General features: G+C 39.4%; 1 long non-coding RNA gene across 1 annotated transcript in view; it reads left to right on the top strand.

Annotated features, from left to right (window-relative positions):
- The window catches only part of LOC131187498 (uncharacterized), a 53,923-nt gene extending 51,178 nt beyond the window's left edge, over window positions 1-2,745 (top strand). Inside the window, exon 3 of the long non-coding RNA XR_009152563.1 lies at window positions 1,106-2,745. This is a non-coding gene — a long non-coding RNA (uncharacterized LOC131187498). The remainder of the gene's footprint in view (window positions 1-1,105) is intronic.
- The last annotated feature ends 19,688 nt before the right edge of the window (window positions 2,746-22,433 follow it).

The raw sequence follows: 22,433 nt of genomic DNA, 5'->3' as shown, positions 1-22,433 counted from the left end.
GCCAAACACACCTAGGGTGGGGATTTTGTGACACTCTGTTCTAAGAAGGCTATAGTGCCATTATTCCTATGTTCTTTTGCAGTACAGGTAGGAATTTGGATTCATAGAATATTATGATATCTGTATTTATATGTAGTATTAGCATACTTGTATGACTACAGTATAGGATAAAAATGTAGAATTTTAAAAAGCTGAAAATAAATAAGGAAATCTAATGCTCCAGACTCATTGCTAAATCTATTTATAATTTTCTTTCAAAAAAGAAATTATTAAATTCCATTCAAATTACATTTAGCTATATTAACTGATATTGGGGAGAAAAAGATTTGTGTGTTTGTGTGTGTGTGTATGTGTGTGTGTGTGTGTGTGTGTGTGTGTGTGTGTACATGCAATCTTGGCAACTAATGAATATATGAGACCATTAGTTTTCATATACCACACTTCTCCTTGTTGTAGAAGGAGAAATAAAATGGACTCTAGATCAGGACTGTTAAACTCGCAGCCCGTGGGCCAGATGCAGCATGCGCTGGCCACGCCCGGTTTAGTGAAGGTGAAAAAAAATCCCGATACGTCACATGACACCACCATGATGCCACAAGTTTGACACCCCTGCTCTAGATCATAAAGCTTATACCACACTTTTTGTTATCGCTGAGGTTATCTTTGAGATGGCATAAAACCTTTAGCTTTAGTAGGTAACTAAATGCACAATCAAAATTGTGGAAATTCTAGCTAATAATAAAAAAGTATTCCACTTTTCCAATACATCTTGAACCAGAACCTGTCTGCTTCTAGAGAGAAAAGGGCAAGCCACATGATAGCCCAATCCATAATAATAAATAATTATTAATTTAATGGCTCTATGGGGCTGGGGGTGGAAAGATCCAAAACAAGTAATTTCAGGCTCAAATAATTTATAATAAAAGAAAACCAAACCAACATTCTTATTAAGATGAGCCACATTGTGATGTATGTATGTATGTACCATTATGTATGTATGTATGTATGGATGGATGGATGGATGGATGGATGGATGGATGGATGCAGTGGTGCTATTCAAGTAATTTAACAACCGGTTCTCTGCACTAATGATTTCTTCCAACAGCCAGTTTGCCAAACTGCTCAGAAAGTTAACAACCGGTTCTCCCAAAGTGGTGCAAACTGACTGAATCCCACCACTGGATGGATGGATGGAAGGAAGGAAGGAAGGATGGAGTCAACCTTTTTTTTCTAAAGAGGCCACCAAAGATCGACCTCAGTTACAAAGAAGTGGTGACTTTTAAATCTGTTTCTCCTCTCAGTGAATAAATAGGTAAGTATGTAAGTGCTGAGAAATAAAACCTTCCCTTTCCCCAGGGAAAGGTTATGGCCACCATCCAGTGATGTATCACTTGGACAGAGCAGGATTGCAACAGAAAAGGACTCTGTCTAGGGAAAAGGGAGACAACTAGAAAGGACCCTAAACACCAAGATGGATGAGGACAGTGGGAGACAGAGCTGCCAGTTTAACAGAGAGGAATGTTTTCTCTCCAAGCTGAACTTCATAAGGTTTTCAATGCTTCACTACCTCGAGCTAACTGTTTTTATGCTTTTTTTCCCTCAGTGAAACCACCAGTTCCCTGAGAGGTCATGTGAAAAGCTTGACATTCTCTTTATTCCTCCCATGATTTTGGCCATATCTCAAAAACATTTTTCCAACACCAGCATTCAACTTTCCCGACTGCCATTAGTAATGGTTGTGCCTCTGGGCTTTTGCTCTTCTCTAATCAATGAACAGACTCGGTGAAAATACATTTGGAGGCGGAAAATAGTTAAATCTAGGTAATTAGGCATTTAGACCTACATTGTGAGCTCATTAAGTATAAACGATGTGATTTGTCCATGCACCAGGAGCCTAATTAAGGATTTAGGAGGTTAACATTGAGAGCAAGTTGTGTTTTATAGTTTTTTAAAGCCTTGAGCATATTTCTAGTTCTCAAATATTAAGCCACTCGCACTGGTCTTGCTCTATTAGCCAAATAATGCAGACACCACATACTGTACACGTCCTACCTACTTGTTGCAGAATTACTGTCAAACTTGCAAATCCCCAATTCGAGGGAAATTTATATTTGAACAATTTGCTCTTTCTTTTAAAGAATCCTATCCATTATACATATCAGCAGGCCGTGCACAGGCAGCTGATGTGACTTGTCTGTTCATGGGAACCGTCTGTTCATATTGAGACTATGAAATACATTAAAAGAAATCACAAATCAGACATTATAGCGGGTGACTCTTACTTAAAGACTGCACGTTTAGTGGCTGCTCAGACTTGTGATGGGGCTGAATGCGTGGTATGTAAAACCAGTCCTCAAAGTTCTGTCTATTGCAACACCTCCACAGTCATGTGCTCCTAGTCTGGGTGTTCAGCAACCGGCCCAGATTTCAACCATTGCTGTCGTGTCCCACTCCTCCGCTGACGACCGGGTCAGGGAAATCCGAATCAGGCGTGCCTCTGCAGCTCTGCCAAAGTCCTAGCAAAGTTCTCAAGGCAGGCAGGAGACCAGAAAGTGACTTCAGCAAGATATATTAGACTTTGCCTGACTCAGAGAATGCCAGAAAGCAGGTCCTTTATATAGGCCATGGGGTGTGGCTCCATGACTCAGCACTTATCCAGGCCTGCCCCTCCCTTCCTTCTGTCGCCACCGCCTATCAATTCTTCTGAAGCGAGGGTCACTCCAGTCTGTAGCTGTTGGTAATTGACCTTCCTCAGGCTCACATGCAGTGGGGGAGGGGGAGGGGTCTAGTTGCTCCGTTTGCCTGGGCATGAAGGCAGAGCTGGGGGCTGGAGGTACTTCTTCCTCCTCAGCCTGTCTAGGCATGGAGCCAGGGCTGGGGCCGGGAGGCATGCTAGGACATTCCTCAGCGTTCGGAAGCAGATAAGAAGGCCCCGGCTGCGGTGAAAGCGGGCGAGACACAACACATTGCAATGTCTGACCATCATTCAGTGACAACTACTTGTATTAAAAATTAAATATCTAGAACGGGATATGGGAGTATGCCACTGAAATTGACGGCAGTAGTCAAACAAACCATAGTCTTATGCAATTTTTGAATAGCAATAACACTTAGATTTATATACCACTTCACAGTGCTTTAAAGCATTGGTGAAATCCAAATTTTTTTACTACCGGCACTGTGGGCATATCTTGGTGGGCATGGTGTGGCTTGGTGGGCGTGGCAGGGGAAGGATACTGCAAAGTCTCCATCCCCACCCCACTCCAGGGAAGGATACTGCAAAATTCCCATTCCCTCCCCACTCCTGGGGGAAGGGTATTGCAAAATCTGTTTATTCCCATGCCACTCTGGGGTCAGCCAGAGGTGGTATTTGCTGGTTCTTGGAACTATTCAAAATTTCTGCTGCCGGTTCTCCAGAACCTGACAAAACCTGCTGGATTTCACCCTGTTTTACAGCCCTCTCTAAGCAGTTTACAGAATCAGCATATTGCCCTCAACAATCCGGGTCCTCATTTTACCAACCTCAGAAGGATGGAAGGCTGAGTCAACCTTGAGCTTGGTGAGATTCAAATTGCCAAATTGCAGGCAGCAGAATTAACCTGCAGTACTGCTTTCTAACCAGTACATCACCGCGGCTCTTAATCCAATCCAATCTAGGAATCCAAGGTGGATTTTCTAGGTGGAAAAATAATTGGCAGCTGGGCAACTGGGGAGATTATGAAAAGAAGGTCATAAAATATAAATTGAGAAAGTCAGTTAGCAGGTATTTGTTTAGAAAGCAATTGATCTGGGATAGAAAGAAACAGTGAGAAAGAGAAAATAGGGATTAATGATAATGAAAAGTTATTAGTGGGAACACAAAGGAAGTCATGGAATTGAAGGCTGAAAAAAGATATCAAAAGCTAAGCATAGCTTTTAAGGAGATTTGCCACTTGATAGAATAATTATTAGTTATACTATTGATCCCTTGTTCTTGATATTTTAATGAAAAATCAAAAGATGAATATAGATAAATACATATTTATAGAAGGAGATATATTTAAAGTATATTTGAACTATGTTATCATGTGGGTGGAAGTAAATTACTATAGCTCACTTTATGTGCTGGTTTGTGTTGCATGAAGTATGTATCTCAGCAAATCAATAGACGGGAGTCTGGTAATCACAGAAAATTTAGATTCTGGGGATTCAGAGAATGATAAAAGACCACTTATCTAACAGCCCCTAGACCCCCTACATTTTATTAAATGGATTCACAGGTAACAATGTTCCATTTCAATTCTATTCATTCTGTAATATCTTCACATCAATCGAGGTTTGCACATTACTTTTACTATGTAATATTCTTTACAAACCTGAACACCCACACATGGCTTCTCTAAAATTTCGTCTATAAAGAATGGCCCTGATTCTTCAATTATTAGATATAACATTTTTGCAGACCAAAAGATGTGTTGTATAAGTTGTAACCCATATGTCAGAAATTGTGCGTTTTTTACTGTCAAAGACACAGTATCTTTTTAAAAAATTAAAAATTAATTGTTAGTTTCAGCATCCATGTAAGCTATCTTACATGGCTACATGTAAGGCTTACATTTTAAGCTATCTTAAAAATAACAAAATAGAGTCACATATAATTTTTGATATTTCCTCAATAACTCTAAAGGCATTTAAGATCAGCCCTTAGAAATACTTTCAATATTATTATTGAAAGCCATGGTGGCGCAGTGATTAGAGTGCAGTACTGCAGGCTACTTCCACTGACTGTCAGCTGACTGCAATTTGGCAGTTCAAATCTCATCAGGCTCAAGTTTGACTCAGCCTTCCATCCTTCCAAGGTGGGTAAATGAGGACCCAAGTTGTTGGGGGCAATATGCTGACTCTGTAAACTGCTTAGAGAGGGCCGTAAAGTACTGTAAAGCAGTATATAAGTCTAAGCGCTATTGCTATTGCTATTATGGGTTTAACTTGGATTAACAATCAACATTGTTTGGGACATCATGAGAGTATTTCTAAGAAATTATGCATTAATACAATGCATAATATACAAAAACAATATGTCCAAAATGCATTATTGCAAAAATGTTTTATTTGAAGAGTCTCGTTAAAGGGGGGGAGGGTTGTAGCTATAGGCTCCTTAAAAAGTTACCTAAAGCATTGGAAATCAGCTGTTTAAAATGTACGACCAGAGATCTCAACTTGAAAATAAATTTTCAGAACTGCTGAATGGGCACCTTGTTTTTTTTAATGAAGTAATAAATTAAGCATCCAAACAAAGATACTGTAACATACAATGAGTTGAATTTAGATATATTAGTACAATTTTTGTATATTTTCATAACAATTCTACACATTAGACAATTGGAGCAGTGATGGGTTTCTACAGGTTCACCCCGGTTTGGGTGAACCGGTAGCGGTGGTGGCAGGAAGTTCTGCCCACCTGCCTGGACGTCATCACAGATGCTCTGCCCATGTGCAGAAGCACCGCATGTGAGCGAAGCAAGCATGTGAGGATCTGAGAGAGATGAAGTGCTGGAAAAGATGCCTAGAGAGTATCTGGAGGTCCAGCCACTCTGAATCCGATCGAACACTGGTAAGGTCTTATATTCAGAACTACTTAGTGGCGATAAGAGCGGCAAAACATAATTATTTTTCCGCTCTTACTGCATCGGCAGATAATCGCCCAGCCGCCCTGTTTAGGGTGACCCGCTCCCTTCTTGAACAGGGAGCTCGGGAGGACCCCTTGCAGGGCCGTGCTGAGGATTTTGGACAGTATCTGTCCAATAAAATCACTCGGATCCGGGACGGTCTGGATGCTGATTGGGTAGATCCGGGTGGGATGACAGAGGTAGTTCTTGAGAATGTTATCTAGGGAGAGTTTGATGCTGTGACTCCCAAGGACATGGACAGGATACTGAGGAGGCTGAATGCGACCACATGTTTATTGGACCCGTGTCCCTCCTGGTTGGTACTGGCCACACAGGAGGTTACGCGAGGCTGGCTCCTGGGAATTATCAACGCCTCTTTAATGGAGGGTGTCTTTCCTACTGCCTTGAAAGAGGCGGTGGTGAGGCCCCTCCTTAAGAAGCTCTCCCTGGACCCGGCTATTTTGGCAAATTATCATCCTGTCTCCAACCTTCACTTTGTGGTGAATGTTGTTGAGAGTGTGTTGACATGTCAGCTTCCCCGGTACCTGCATGTAACTGTCTATCTAGACCCATTCCAGTCCGGCTTCAGGCCTAGGTACAGCACGGAGACGACTTTGGTCGCATTGGTTGATGATCTCTGGATGTCTCGGGACAGGGGTTGTTCCTCTGTCCTGGTCCTATTAGATCTTTCAGCGGCTTTTGATACCATCGACCATGGTATCCTGCTGCAGCGGTTGGGGGGTTTGGGAGTGGGGGCACCGTTTTTCGGTGGTTCTCCTCCTATCTCTCTGACCAATCGCAGATGGTGTTGTCAGGGGGTCAGAGATCGACCTCAAGGCACCTCATATGTGGGGTGCTGCAGGGGTCGGTTCTCTCGCCTCTCCTGTTCAACATCTATATGAAGCTGCTGGGTAAGATTATCCGTGGTTTTGGGGTGGAATACCATCTGTACGCTGATGACACTCAGCTGTACATTTCTACCCCTAACCACCCCAATGAAGCCGTCGGCGTATGTCCCGGTGTCTGGAAGTCGTGCGGGTCTGGATGGGGAAGAACAAGCTTCAGCTCAACCCATCCAAGACAGAGTGGCTGTGGATGCCGGCATCCTGGTACAGCCAGCTTACACCATCGCTGACTGTTGGGGGCGAATCATTGACCCCCCGGGGGAGGATTCGTAACTTAGGCATTCTCCTGGACGATCGGCTGTCCTTTGAAGAACATATGACGGCCGTCGCCAGGGGAGCTTTTTATCAGGTGCGCCTGATTCGACAGTTGCGTCCCTTTCTTGACCGGGATTCCCTTCGCACGGTCACTCATGCCCTTGTCACTTCCCGCCTGGACTACTGCAATGGTCTCTACATGGGGCTCCCCTTGAAGAGCACCAGGAGGCTCCAACTGGTCCAGAATGCAGCTGCGCGGGTAATAGAAGGGGCACCGCGATGCTCCCATATAACACCTCTCCTGCACAGCCTGCACTGGTTGCCGGTGGTCTTCCGGGTGCAATTCAAGGTGTTGGTCATCACCTTTAAAGCGCTCCATGGCACAGGACCGGGTTACTTACGGAACCGCCTACTGCCACTTATAGTCTCCCATCGGCCGGTGCGCTCCCATAGGGAGGGCTTCCTCAGGGTGCCGTCAGTCCAACAATGTTGACTGGCGGCCCCCAGGGGGAGGACCTTCTCTGTGGGGGCTCCAGCCCTATGGAATGAGTTGCCTCCGGGGTTGCGTCAACTCCCCGACCTCCGGTCTTTTAAACACAAGCTCAAGACTTTCTTATTCCACCGTGCGGGGCTAGCTTGATGAAATTTTAAGTGGGGTTTTAGGATTGTTTTACTTTAGTTTTTAATTTTAATTGGCCACTTTATAATCAGTTTTTTAATACGCTTTTTAATTTTTGTCTATGTGTATGTTGTTTTTACTTGGCTGTGCACTGCCCTGAGTCCTTCGGAAGAAGGACGGTATAAAAATCTAATAAATAAAAATAAATTTAAAAAAGCGTGCATGCACGCTCACAGTTCCAAAACAGTAGCAAGGGTAAGTGAAACATACTACTGAATTAGAGTACATGAGTGGCTGTACTTACCCAACCTTAGCTGAGCTAAAAAATTAAATAGAATCAGCTCCTGTTATAATTTAAATGGAGAAAGTATTTGAGAATCCCAGAAATTTAAAAAAAAAACATCCTGGTGAAATAGAATAATATATTAGCTTTATATCACTCCAACAACATGGCATGGACAAGAGCATGTAAATCATCAGAACTGAACTTGACTTTATTTTATTTGAGAATTTTATTTTTTGGGGGTGTTATAAATGTAAACCCTTGTACACAGCATGACCACAAAGTCCTTAATGAACAAATCTAAATAGAAAACTAATTGAAATGTGTAAAGAATTGAAGCTGTGAATTTCATAAGCCATTACAAAGCTATGCTCATACCCAGTGGTGGGATTCAAGTAATTTAACAACTGATTTTCTGGCCTAATGCTTTCTTCCAACAACCAGTTTGCCAAACTGCTCAGAAAGTTAACAACCGGTTCTCCCAAAGTGGTGCGAACTGGCTGAATCCCACCACTGCTCATACCCCTTCAACCTATTTAGCCCACCACTAAAGAGTGACACACATACAACCCCACAAATTTGGATTTATCCAACTTAAGAGAAATCAACATTTTATCATTATCTCTTGTCCTGTGTTGAATACTCAATAAAGGAATGAAGCTGAAGAATATAGGTTTCACTCAGGTCTACCGTCTAGGTGGGAAAAATAGTTCACTCCGATTGGCTAAACCGTCTGAAGCTCCCTATAAAAGGGCAAGCTGTCAGACAGACAGTTGCTGGGCTATTGCTTGTTATAATAAAGTCGAAGATCTGCCTCTGTCTCAATCACCCACTATTCTACATCCTCTTTTCTACCAAACTAGACTGGAGTCATTTCCCATAGATATAAACAAGGCTCAATTATTTATCAATCCGATTTTTTTAAAGCCACAATAGTTCAGTTACCCTTGATATTAAAAAAAAACTTTGTATTAAATGTTTACTTTCTTTTTCATTTAGTTTCTCAACAATATTCCCAGTCTAATGCCTTAGTTAGAACAAATGGGATAGAATCAATTAATTTTAAACTAGACAGTGGCACCAAAGATGCTCATATCCTCAGGCTAATAATCAAAACCCGGGCAATAATAGAACCAACCTCCAAATTTAAGCCATTACATTATATGAAAATGTACAGGCTATAAATATATTTGATCGTTATGCTCTGTTGATCCTTCACTATCCAAAAATTATGATGCCTGAAATCAAAAAGAAGTTTTAAAACAAAGATGTTTAACTCTGGGGCAAAATGGAATAAACTATGTCATTAATCACCCAACTTCAATCATTCAGACAAATATTGACAAAATAAAAATAGGGCAGAAGAATCTTACTGCATATTATAGATTTATCTGAAAAGGGGAGAAGCACAGAAATAAATAAGCTGCTCCAGAGACTTAGATGGAAATAGAATCACTAGCTCACATCACTGCCATCCCCCCCAAAAAAATATTCACATTCAAACATTATAAACCATGAATCAATAATCCAGCTTCAAATGCCTTTAATAGTTTATTTCCTATATTAACAATTAAAAATAACCCAAAAGGCATTATTTCATATAACCTGCTATTAATACAGGTACAGAAATATCTGAAGATAGTTGGAATATTGTGTGAAAAAACAGCCACTAAAAATAGCATCCTCATGCTTAAAAGAAGTATCTCTCAAACAATGTGCAGATGGCACTATACTCCTATTAAATTTAATTACAATAATCCAAAAGTTTTGTTGTTTTGATGGAGAGGCTGCAGTGAAACAGCATCTTCATTGGTGGTAAGCTCATGATATAGTTAATCTATTTGTCTTGGGAGAATTGTATTATTTCAAAAGTTGTAACACGTACCCCTATTCAGCATCAGTTCAGCTTATTCTAAACATTTTGCTGAAGTGCATACCAAAACATCAAAAACATTTTAGCAATTACAAAGCATAGGAAAACAAATGTAGAATTTTACATAACCAACTCAACAAATTATGCCACTTATTATTACAGAAAACACCCACTAAAAAAGCATATTCCAAGGACAGCCATTAAATATATAGTATTTATTGTGACATGTTTCCTATTCTCTTGTGGCTTACAAAGATAACACACAGCCATGTTTCACCGCAACAACTATATTTATTCTGGAAAGATTTCATATGTAGCTGATACATGATTTTTAAAAGGTATGAATTAGTATATTGATGTGATAGAAACAAGGGTGGTTTGCAAGAAGAGAAAGATGGAGAGAATTATAGGGAATTATATTGGGGTAAAAATATATTTAGCTCTTTTTCTTTCCTTTTTTCTTATTGCATGTTTTAAATTCTTTTGCTTACTACTTCTACTGCTATTCATCATATTATTTATCTTGAAAGGTGATCATATAAACAACATACATGTATGTACGCATGTAAGGGAGAATAATGGTACACCTAGCCAAAGGAAACAAAGAGCAAATTTCTTTATTTTGTATTTTATGTATGCTTTGTTAACACTGAATTTATTAAAAGAACATTATTTTTAAATTGCAACTATAATGTATTAACAGCATAAGACTTACTAATCTACTTCTGTGTTGCTGAAAGACAATATGCTGTTGTGACCCAAGCTCAGGTAGGTAGTAGTAGATGCAATCAGTTCAAAAACAAACAGATTTTATTAGAACAGCTGAGAATTAATTCATTCTCAGCATAGTCCAAACTAAATCAAATTCTTCATAACACAATTCTTCAGTCTTATCACCAACCTTGGTCTAATTGGGCAAACTGCCAAAGGCTTTTCTTGGCAAAAGTTCAAAAGCAGAAGATGCCGACAAGAAATAAATGCAGCAAGACAAGGAGCAATTCTATCAATCTTGTTTTCTGGCAAAGAGCCCAAACGCCGTTGCTGGTCTTCTAAGCCTTATGGGAGGGGCCAATCATTTGTTGGCCCTACTCCCGAGTCGTCCTCTTTGCTTTAGCTGCTCTTGCCTTCTGGCAGTTCTTCTCATGCGTGCATTAGGAATAGGCTCCTCCTATTCCTCTACCTCACTACTGTCAGCCTCCGGAGTCCGCACATCACTCCCAGATGGCCCTGGCCCCAACTTTGCCTCTGACGCAGAGCCCTCAGCCTCCAGGATTGGCACATGTTCTTCCTCAGCCTCATCGCTGTCTGACTCCCTTGCCAGCTCTCCAGATTGCTGGCAGACCACAACATATGCCAAGTTTAATATTATAAAATACTTACATCAGTACTACTAATGCTAGCCTATCTGATACTTCAGTCTAGGCAGCCATTAGAAGACTGCAAAGAAACAGAAAAATCTGTTTATTTATTAAAATCCTGTGGTTCATAGGAGTTTTGTAGATGGCAGTTATTAGTAGTACCAACTATACCTTTCAAGACTACCCATAAGCTTAACCACAGTTATCAAAACCATTTCTATACCTGGTAAAATGATCTAGTGATAAGGAATGTTTCATATTGTCTCCTGTTGCTGCATAAATACTACAGTGTTATTAAATGCCCAATCAACACACACCCTATTACTCCAATATTACAATGCTTGGTTGAAGAATGAAGTAAAACAAATTGGATGAGAAAAATGCATTTAAGATTGATGGCTGCAAAAAATTAACCTAAAAATTAAATGAAAGTTATTTGACAGTGCAGCTGGTCTGTTAATGCAGATCATAAAGCAATTTTACTAAGGAATTGCTAATCAACATAGGCAGCGAAATCAAGTCATTATAATTTATTCTTCATCAGTTCTAATCTACCAAACTTTACAATCAAGTGATCCTTTCAAATTCAGTTAAATTAGAACTAATTCATTTATATTCCATTCCTTCTATATCAGTGAATTCATTGCAAAGAATTATATAGATTTTCTAGCATAAAACACTTTTTATCTGAGAGGAATCTGTCTTCTTGGTTTACAAAATATATTATTCTAAAACTATATATAAATCACACGTCATAGAAGACTCGAACTTTGCTTTCTCAAAGAGTCATTTTGAAAGACCTGGAACAACAAAAAGGAACAGCATTATTTCACAGTTAGGAATGCTACGTCGAGCACTATAGTTGAATATAATGCAGTCAATGACCAAATAATCTCAATTAGACTACTTTATGAATAACTCCTTAACATGATTATCATCAAAGTTTATTCTCCAACCACTGATGCAGAAGAAGGAGGCTGGTGAGATTTATGGTCAAGTTTGATTTGAAATTGACAGAATATGCAAACAAGCTGTCAGTCCTCCCAGGTAAACCAGGCAGGAAACACCACAAGATGAGCTAATTCCACTTTATTGTAAGGCTATAATAACAGAATCTTGCAAGTCTCAAGACACAATCTTCCCACCTCCACTTTTAACCTTTTGATCCATTAGGGCAGGGGTTCCCAACCTTTTCTATACCCCGCACCCCTATAACACGTCTGATATATTCTCGCACCCCTTACAAAAGTAAATAATGATATGTCTATAATTATGCATATGCACTATAATTTTGAAACTTCTAAACCCACGTTTTCACAGCCCCTGGAATATCGTCTGGCATCATCCGGAATATCGTCTTTGTCTTTTGATGAAAAACAAAAATTTCAGAAAAGAACTTTGAGTTTCAGAGAACTGTCAGACGAGACAAGAAATAGCATTACAATAACATTTGAAAAGATGCTGAAATTGGAAACAGACATGGGAAAACTATCAAAGTTTTCCAAATGTTCTCTGAACTCCAAATTTGAGGTTCCAACCTCAAATCTGTATGCTAAAGAATGCTGATAGAAACTAGTGACCAATTGAAAGAAGATCAAACAAAAAAGAAAGCAGTTTGCTGAAATATAGTAGAAATGTCAATCTCCAAGATACCTGACAAGATATCCCCTATTTACAAGAACTTCTGCAATAATACTGGAATTTGAAGTTAGATCAGCATCCTAGTCATTACCAAGTCAGTATGCTATAGTGGGGAATACCCACAGAAATACAGCAAGCAACAGAGGAAGAATCTGTGAAAATTATAAGCAGGCTAGGCCAGATAATCTGGAGAAAGACATAGTGGCCTAAAGAGTGAAATAGGATAATCTACATACCAATATGAAAAAAAGGAGTGTGCAAACTATTGAACAATATATTTAATTTCACATGCTAGCAAAGCACATCTTAGGATCGGCCAATGCAAATTAAAGCTCTTTATGGAAAAAGAGATGCCAGATATTCAAGGTGGCTTTAGAAAAGGCTGAGAATACATGATTGCAAGATAACTGAGAAAGTCAAAGAATAGCCTCAAAAGGTCAGTTTGTTCTTCATGACTAAAGAAATACCTTTGATTGTATTGACCATGTCAAGCTATCTCGGTTGCTAAGAAAAATGGAAACCCCAAAGCATCTCATTGTCCTCACAACCTATATACAGGTCAGGAAGCCACAGTACAAAATCAGAACATGATAAAACAGATTGGCAAAGGAGGGAGAAGAGGCTGTGTACTCTCCCCTTATTCATCCAACCTGCAGTATATACTGAATATATATTAAGGGAAACTGGATTGGTAGAATATGAGCATGTTTTTAAAACTGAAGAAAGAAACATCAACCTTCACCATGCTGATGACACAATTTGCACAAAAAATGCAAAGGAAGTGCAAGCTCTAATAACAAAAGTCAAGGACTAAAAAAATGGGAATAAAATTAAATATAAAGAAAACTAACTGATGACAATAGATACAACAACCAGCCTTAGAAATGACAATGAAGATATCAAAACACTAAATAGTTTCTATCTTTTAGGATCAACCATCAACACTAAAGAAACAAGCAGTCAAGAAATAGGCTGTTGACTAGCACTTCATAGAACAACCATGAAGATTCTGGGAAAAATAAAGAGATGTTGTGATATGCCTATACTTCTAAAAATAATGGCACCGCAACCAGATTCTTATTCTGTTCCCAACCCCTTAAATACTTCTCTTCCATGATCATGATTATATGCCACCAGGTTGGCATCAACTCTTACGTGTCTACATAGATTTCCACCATGATGATCTATCTTGAACCTGCCCTTTCAGCTATTCCAGCTCATCACCACTGTAATTGAGTCCAGACGCTTTGCTGCTTGGTTGTCCTTTCTTTCTCTTTCCTTCCACCTTTCCCAGCATTAGAGCCTTCCAAGGAAGATAATTTAAGCCTTGAGTGAAAATTCTGGGTTGATTGTTCTTTATATTATTTTTTTGTTTGTTTATTTATTTATTCATTTATTTATTTATTTTGTTGAGTATATATTAGATAATTGCTCCCAGAAGCACGAAGCTGAAGCCTGAAGATGACGAATGAGACTTTGTCGAAACGTCGCCAAGACACTTCCAATTTTACGCGGGAGAAAATCCGAATAACCAAAGACCTACATACAAACACCCACGAAAACCTCAGAAAACATATATTAGATAATATATATATAAGCATGAATTGAATACATAAAATGAATACAATTAAAGGGAACATTCGGACAGGGACAGTAGGCACGCTGGTGCTCTTATGCATGCCTTTGTTGTCTTTGTTTTCTTTGCTACCCATGGTATTCTTAGGAGACTTCTCCAACACTAAAGTTCAAGTATCAATATTCTTTCTATCCTGCTTCTTAAAAGTCCAACTTCCACTTCCAAAGAATTGTCACAAGGAATACTACAGTTTGCACCTACAAAACACCCAGTTATTTTGAGACTACAGGTAGTCCTTGCCTTATAATCATTTGTTTAATGATTATTCAACAAATAATTAATTAGTATTAGTAATTTTAAGGCTTCAGAAAGGTTATTTCACAGCCTGTAAAGCACTTCTAGTTATCACAAAACATTGTATCATCACCCTGATGGTCATATGATTGTGATCTAGGTGCTTGGCAATCAGTCTGTACTTATGACCAGTTGTCAAGCCTCTCGCAATTTGCAATCATCCCTGTCAGTTTTCCCAGAAAGTTAATGGAAAGCTGTCAGGGAAGCTTCCAATCTGCTGAGAAGACTCTCACTTATTTCTGGGGCTGGCTGAAAGAGCTGTCTGCTGAGGGGACCGCAACCTCTTTGGCAGAATGCTGAAATGAGTTCTGTCCATGCACCCAGCGAAAGGAGTTCCCTTCCATGGATGGAGAGGAGCAGAATCAAGCAGCTGATTCTGTTTCTTCAACAGATAGCTCTTTCGTCCAGCTTCCAGACAAGAGAGAGTTGAAATCCAAGCAGAGAAGCACCTTGGTAAGGAAAAGAGTTTGGAGTACCTCATGAGAGGGGGTGGGGTATGGGAGGCCCAGTACAGGCCAGGAGTGAATTTCTCTCTGCTCATGGGCTGAAAATCCTGCTTGGATTTTGACAGGGAGGTGCTCACTAAGGTCTCCCCCATCTCTGCAAGGCACCTCACACTTCTTACCTATGACTCTGCCTGCCTACCAACCCACAAGATCACTTAATGACTGCAAATGGGAGTGCTGGGATTACAGTTGTTGAGCAAAGCAGCCACATGACACATGGTAGCTTAACTACCACTTCGTTCCACAGCTAAGATCCCGGCCACAATTGTGGTCATAAGTCAAGGGGTATCTGTAGACCAATCATTTTATAAAGTGCTCAGTCCACAAACAAATGCCATGGATAAAAACAGTTTGTGATAAAATACTTTTCAAATAGATAATCCAGAAAGTGAAAATTATTTTAAAAACTAAAATCATATTTAATATGTATTTCCAGTTATCTTCCAAAAGAAAGCGTAAGACAGATGGATGCCATTTCTCGTCCCTCCTGCCCTGACTATATTGTAGGGCTAATTGAAAAAAAAATGATAAACATTAACTTCCAAAGTACTTCTGTCTCTCTTTCAAACATTTTTCATCTTTATAATTTGCTATTTGCATGAAAATTGGATTTTAATTTTTCATGTATTTGGAATTACATCATCATTTCATGTCTGTGACTTGATCACATCTTGTGAAGTTTGTGAAAATGTGAACCAAGAAACATCCATTGAGAAATGCAGCTAACATTAGAGATCACAGAAGCTGATAACAAAAGACAGTAAAAAAAAAAGGAACACAAAAGCAACCATATACTGTTTCCTGCTGGTTTTTGGCAATCATTACTTTTTTGTTGTCTTGATTGAGCAAAAGAACAAAAACAAATACTTATTGAGTCCCCATTGCTATATTGTTTGAATGCTGCATATAGTTTGACTACTCTCAAGTTATGCAGGCCTAATTAAAACAAGTTCTTTCCATAATTAAATCTTGCCCTTTAAAAGAAAACTGAAATATAATCTGTATAGAAACACCTTTAACTGTCATGGAGAAGAATGCTTCCAGACAAGACTTTAATTGTACTACTATTATGCAACAAGGAAGTTTATGTGTGCGGGGATTAGCAACTGCAAACAATATCTTGATTTGAAGCTGATCTTTAATTTAATCATGATTAAAGGTAAAGGTAAAGGTTCCCCTCGCACATACGTGCTAGTCGTTGCCGACTCTAGGGGGCGGTGCTCATCTCCGTTTCAAAGCCGAAGAGCCAGTGCTGTCCGAAGACGTCTCCGTGGTCATGTGGCCAGCATGACTTAACGCCAAAGGTGCACGGAACGCTGTTACCTTCCCACCAAAGGTAGTCCCTATTTTTTCTACTTGTATTTTTATGTGCTTTCGAAACTGCTAGGCTGGCAGAAGCTGGGACAAGTAACGGGAACTCTTCCTCTTATTAGAAAGGATAAAATGTTGGAATAGCTGAGCTGTAGTTTTGATTGGTAGTAGCCTGAAGATCTTGCACCTTAAACATGCCCACATACATGCACCTACCACCCACCCAGACACTCGGGTCTTCCTGCTGCCACTCATACCTTTTCAGTTCAAATTTCCAGGTGGTATCCTAAGACCACAGGACATGATGCAAACCAGACTCTTTATGACAAATGCTTGGACTGGCAACAACACCATTCTCTGTTATCCACAAAACCCAGAGTACTGGAAGATGAATATTTTACATTTTATGACCTTTCTCAGTTAATTATTTAAAAGCAGGACATTAAAACTCTCCTAGGAAGTCCAAAGAGCCAGGGCAATTAATTGTAGTAGCAGCAGCAGGCTGGCCTGGAAACATTCTTCAGTTGCCTCACTTGTTATGTGGGATGATTGAAATGTTGCAAGAACGGGACATACAGGACACAAAAGACTCTGCAGATTGGTGAGGGACAGATGAGGAAGCAGAACGCGGGGATCCACTCTTTTAAAGATTATCTGAGGCCAGATAAAATTGCTTTGATGTGGTGCCTAGCTGTTATGGCACAATATAGGAACTCAGCTGTAGGTGCTACGCAGCTCCTGCTTCAAGAACCACAGAATGCCTCCCTGCCTTTACCAAAAGCCTGATATGCAGAAATAAAGCAGATGAAAAAGTCTCCATTCATAGCAGCATAATCTTTTCTGCTGCTTCTTTCAGCTGGCTACTAAGAAGATGGGGTCAGCATCCATTGATTGGGCTTGTTGCCCTCTTGTTTTAAACTCTTTTCCTCTGCCTTTAATGACAGTTTGAGTTTCAGATTTTTGCACAGATATTGACTTCTTTGTGACCATGCAGTGAAAAGTAGTATACTGCAATTACTACTACTATTATTTTAAAAAGTTGACTTGGTCATTAATTCACTTTGGTGGCACAAAGCAACAGAAAATGGTTTAAAAATCATAAACTGGTGATCCTAATCAACTGTTCGTTAGGTTCTCTGAACCAAACATTCAGATTAGACTAGGGTAGTGGTGGGCCACTGCCAGTTAAGACCGGTTCAGGCAAACCGGTAGTTCTGACCAGCGGCTGCGCCCACCCACCCATTATGGCACTATCACATCCTATACAATGCTGCCCGCAAGCTCACATTTTTGGTCTGGACGAACCAGTTGTTACAGTATGTGACGCACACTAGGGCTACCATCTCTGGGCTTTAAAATCCAAAGGAGTATTAGATTGCCTCAAAGAGATTTAGAAACCTCTTATTTGATTTTTCCAGATCACAATAGGTAACCCTACCAAATGCAAGAAGCATTTCATACAGCATTGCTTCAAATTTTGTGGTCTTATAAACCTTCCAGGTGATTTTGACCAATGTTCACAAAGGAAAATGAAGATTAACTCTTTCACACTTGGCTGATAGCCAAATAATCAGCCAACTCTAATTAATACAACCTGTGCAGATTTAGCAAGGAATACTGTTTGACTGTGCAGCTTTTTTTATGCATTTTCTTTGGTTTTGATTAATTTTTATGTTCATTCAATAGAACATGATTTTTCTTCGGCATGAGCAGTTCTTCCTCTTCATCCCTTTTTCACTGGACATTCTTTTTATACCTCCGACAACCAAAAGCTGAACTTTTGTCATCCGTTCTCCAATGCAACAGGTCCAAATGTAGGGGTAGACAATCAGGCCATAACTGATCTGCACAAGGCCCTAATTTGAAATGTGGGCAACTAGTTTATGTGCAGTGAGAGTCAGTTTGTTACAGAGGCTAAGGCTCCAGGCTAGAAACTGGGAGACCATGAGTTTTATTCCTGCCTAGGCATGAAGTCAGTTGGGTGATTTGGGGCCACTCATTCTTTCTCAGCCTTAGGGAAAAAGCAGTGGCAAACTACTTCTGCAAACTCTTGCCAAGAAAGCTGCAGGGATTAGTCCAGGCAGTTGTCAGGGGTCATACGGACCTGAAGGCGCACACACAAGTTTATGTGCAAACCTAGAGCTACCACATCAGTGCTGCAAATCCAAGATGGCTACTAGATGGCAGCAGGAATAAAGAAGCCAAATCCAACCTCTTCCTTAGACTTGGCTTCTTTGTTGGTATAAGCTGACCTAAACTGAAATTTGACCTCCTTTTTGGCCACAGGTAAGGTGATCCAATCTGCCCTGGAAAAATCAACATGAGGGCTTCCTATATCTTCGCAGCTCTCCTGCATTTATCCTGATTTTGCAAGGCAGAATGGGGACTCTATGCTAGCCCAACCAATGTGTTAGTTTATTTGTCAGTGTCTTCTGTTACTCCAGGTATTTAGATTAAACGAGTAAGCCATGAGTGAGCAAATGAGATATGAGACAGCATAATATATGAACAACAGAACCCAAGTTTCTCCCATTTCATACATCGCTAAATAACCAGGATATTGGATCTCCCAATACAGTGCAAGGGAAACAATTCTTCCTTCTTCTTCTTCTTTTTTTTTAGAATTATCAACTTCTCAGCCGGACCCTTTCACAGCAGCTTGGTTTGGAGTAATCAGCAAGCAATAATCTTTAGCTCTATGCCATAAAATACTTGATCTGCCAGTTTCTCTATCTCAAAATCTTCGCTGTACGATAAAAGAAGTAGGACAGATTTTCTCATTGCTAGCATGTCTTACCACTTCCACCAGCTTTCTTATTCTTCATGCCAAGTTCCATCCCAATAAAAGTGTGGAATTAAGGACTTTGTCTTGGGCCTTAAAGAACAGGGTATGGCCTCAGAATTTCTGTCTAGAAACCTAGGTATGGAAGGAAAAGTCAAAGTCTGCCGCCGTAGGTACACAGAAGGAATCTCTGGCTAGATTCCAACGCGTCCTTAAGACTAAAGGGTATTCTTGTCATTTGTAGCTCAGAGTGTTGCCAGGAGCTAGCCACTATGTTTTGTTAATGGCTCAGTGACATTTGAGCACCTAAGCAATTGGATTAATTGAGTAAACACTGGTTCTGCTGAACCTGTCAGTGGATATGGGTGTCGTGTAAGAATGGTTTATTATGTAGAATTTGTGAGTGTGACGTATTTAGGCTGCATTCATTTGACTAGGCCTCAATCAGCTCACAACTTTGACTTCTGATGGATTGCCTTCTTTAACCCTACAGGAAAACAATCCATGGTGACTTGTTGATGGAAGGTCAGCTTGTAATAATTAATTACGAATGATAGCTAAATGAAATCTCTATATTCAGATTTCCCCACAGGACAGGCGGACATCTCTCAGTGAGATCTTAGCCTCATTTTGCATAACTTAAGCCAGGGTTCTCCAACCTTGGCAACTTTAAGCCTGGAGGATTTCAACTCCCAGAATTCCCCAGCCAGCTTTGCTGGCTGGGGCTTCTGGGAGTTGAAGTTCACCAGGCTTAAAGTTGCCAAGGTTGGAGAATCCTGGCTTAAGCTACTGTATTGTCCAAAAGACTGGCTAGATAGGGGGAGCCAATGTCCACAGAGGATCAGAGAAAGACAAAACTCTTATTTCTTTTTTTTTAATAAATTTTTTACTGTATTTTAATTCAAACATCATCTTCCATTAAACAGTGTGTCGTCTGGGTACATATATTTTGTGCAAATATTTTATACAATAACAACTACAATTTGCAGCCATATTTATCATTTTATCTATTCTTAACTTAATACTAATACTAATATATACCTTACTGAAACTCTTATTCTGTAAAGAAGCGGAAGAGGATGCCCCTGGGTTTCGCACCCAAAGAGCACGCCAGAAATTATGTAGTTATGTTTTTTTGTGCAATTTCCTATAGGAAAAAAAAGAATTGCCGATTGGTTACAAAATTACATGTTAGTCACACGTGCAAAAAGCAAACCCATCCCATAATGCTCCATTTATTAACTAATTCTATTTCATTATCATATAGGTTGACTACATCTAGGTGCATTTTTTTTTATATTATTATTATTATTATTATGTTAATAATGAACACTAGAGCCAGACTAGAAAGCAGGAGATCATGCTTTAGCCCTGAAAGCCATATGGGTGATTTTAGGCCAGTCACTTTCTCTCAAACCAACCCACATCACAGGTTTGTTGTTGTGGGGAAAATAGGAAGAGGGACATATGTTAGATATGTTTGCTGCTTTGAGTTATTTGTAAAAATAATAAAAGTGGAAATAAACAAACAAACTGTACTTACCTCCTGTTTCCTGTTTCCTGTAACCATTGCTTAAGCTAAAGCTCATGTCATCTTCCTTGATTCCATTAATGGACTCATTTGCAAGGCATCTTAGCTGAGTGTCAAAGCCACAATCTGTTAGTCTATAGAAGAGATATTTGTGGTCAACCTATGGAGTGCTTATAGTCAACTCCTCTAGCTCTTGCTGGCAGGTGTTAAAAAAGTATTATTTCTGGAAGGCAAAGGCACAACTAATAACTCTGGCTAAAGTACATTCGTAGCTTACAAGAGACTCTGTTTACTTATTAATAAGCTAATAAAAATTATGGAAAATTTCCACTCACCCTCCACCTGTAAATCCAAAAGTCAGCAAAGAGGCGCAGAAAAATACTAATTTTGCCCCTCTTTAAGGATTCACTGGATTGATGCAGCCCAACACTGGATAGCAGAACATGGGTCTGAAAGAGATGTTTTCCAAGATTTCTTTTATACCTATAATTATGAGCTAAGAGTTTACCTCTGACTGCCAGAGGCCCGGGACAAGCATTAAAGTTTGATATGCAGCAATCCAGCTTGTAATAGATAAATAAGTCCTAAGAAATTGATGATTAAACTGACAATCTGAAATGAAACCTAGAAATTTGAATGAAGATTCTTGCATGGCTGGGCAGGATGAAGATATGCTGAAATTCCAAGATCTCAGACGACAAAAGATAAAAAAGAAAAATGTATGGTAATAATGAAAAAAAATACACCTTTTAATCTATATTTATATAGAGTCTGTATCTGTTAATAGACAAACTCAGTGAAGATCACCTAAAGAAAAGACACATTTTTATTTTTCTTATGTTTACGTTAAGATTTCTTAATAACATATTTCAAAAACTTCATTTTTTTTAAAATCACAAGAACAATTACAAAAATCAGAACTTAGCTAATAGAAGTACCAAAGTAGCTTGCAATAAAATTAATTCTATTGCTCAAAATATTTATCTTGCTATAATCCAGGGGTGGGTTCTACTTACCTTTACTACTGATTCGCAATGGGATCGCACATGCGCAGATTGTCTATGATGACATCCAGGTGGATGGGCGGTGTTACTACCGGTTCGCAAGAACCAGACCGAACCAAGGGCAACCCATCACTGCTATAATCGTACATTAGTTCATGTCCCTTTTTGAAGGAGATGGTTAGTTTAGAAATGTGAAAACTAAATAAAATAAATAAGTGAACTTTGTATAGTCTTAAAAGAAAATAACATGTCTTATATAACATATATATATAACAACAGAGTTGGAAGGGACCTTGGAGGCCTTCTAGTCCAACCCCCTGCCCAGGCAGGAAACCCTACACCATCTCAGTCAGATGGTTATCCAACATTTTCTTAAAAATTTCCAGTGTTGGAGCATTCTTATTTAGAAAATAAGAAATGCTAGTCTTTCAATGTGAAGAAGAATGAGAATATGATCTAGATATGTAGATAATGTAATAGAGTTGTCAAAGTCTGGAATGCTCTGCCTGATACAGTTGTCTCAGCTACAAATTTTCATAGTTTTAGTCACAAATTGACTTCCATGGACCTCACTTCATACTTAAGAGCTCCATAGAGGGAGCGTGCATAAGTGCACCAATGTGCCTATCATCCCTATCATTGTATTTATATAATTATTCCTGCTTTTGTTCGACAAATTACAATAAATAAATAAATAAATTTTAAAAAGCAGTTACATTAACCATATAACGGCTCTACATTTAAGTATGATTTCATTATTTTAGAGGAACATAATTGATTATGTCAG

Source organism: Ahaetulla prasina, chromosome 1 (genome assembly GCF_028640845.1).
Source record: "Ahaetulla prasina isolate Xishuangbanna chromosome 1, ASM2864084v1, whole genome shotgun sequence".
Classification (NCBI taxonomy): Eukaryota; Metazoa; Chordata; class Lepidosauria; order Squamata; family Colubridae; genus Ahaetulla; species Ahaetulla prasina.
This window is presented reverse-complemented; position numbering and strand designations above follow the sequence as displayed.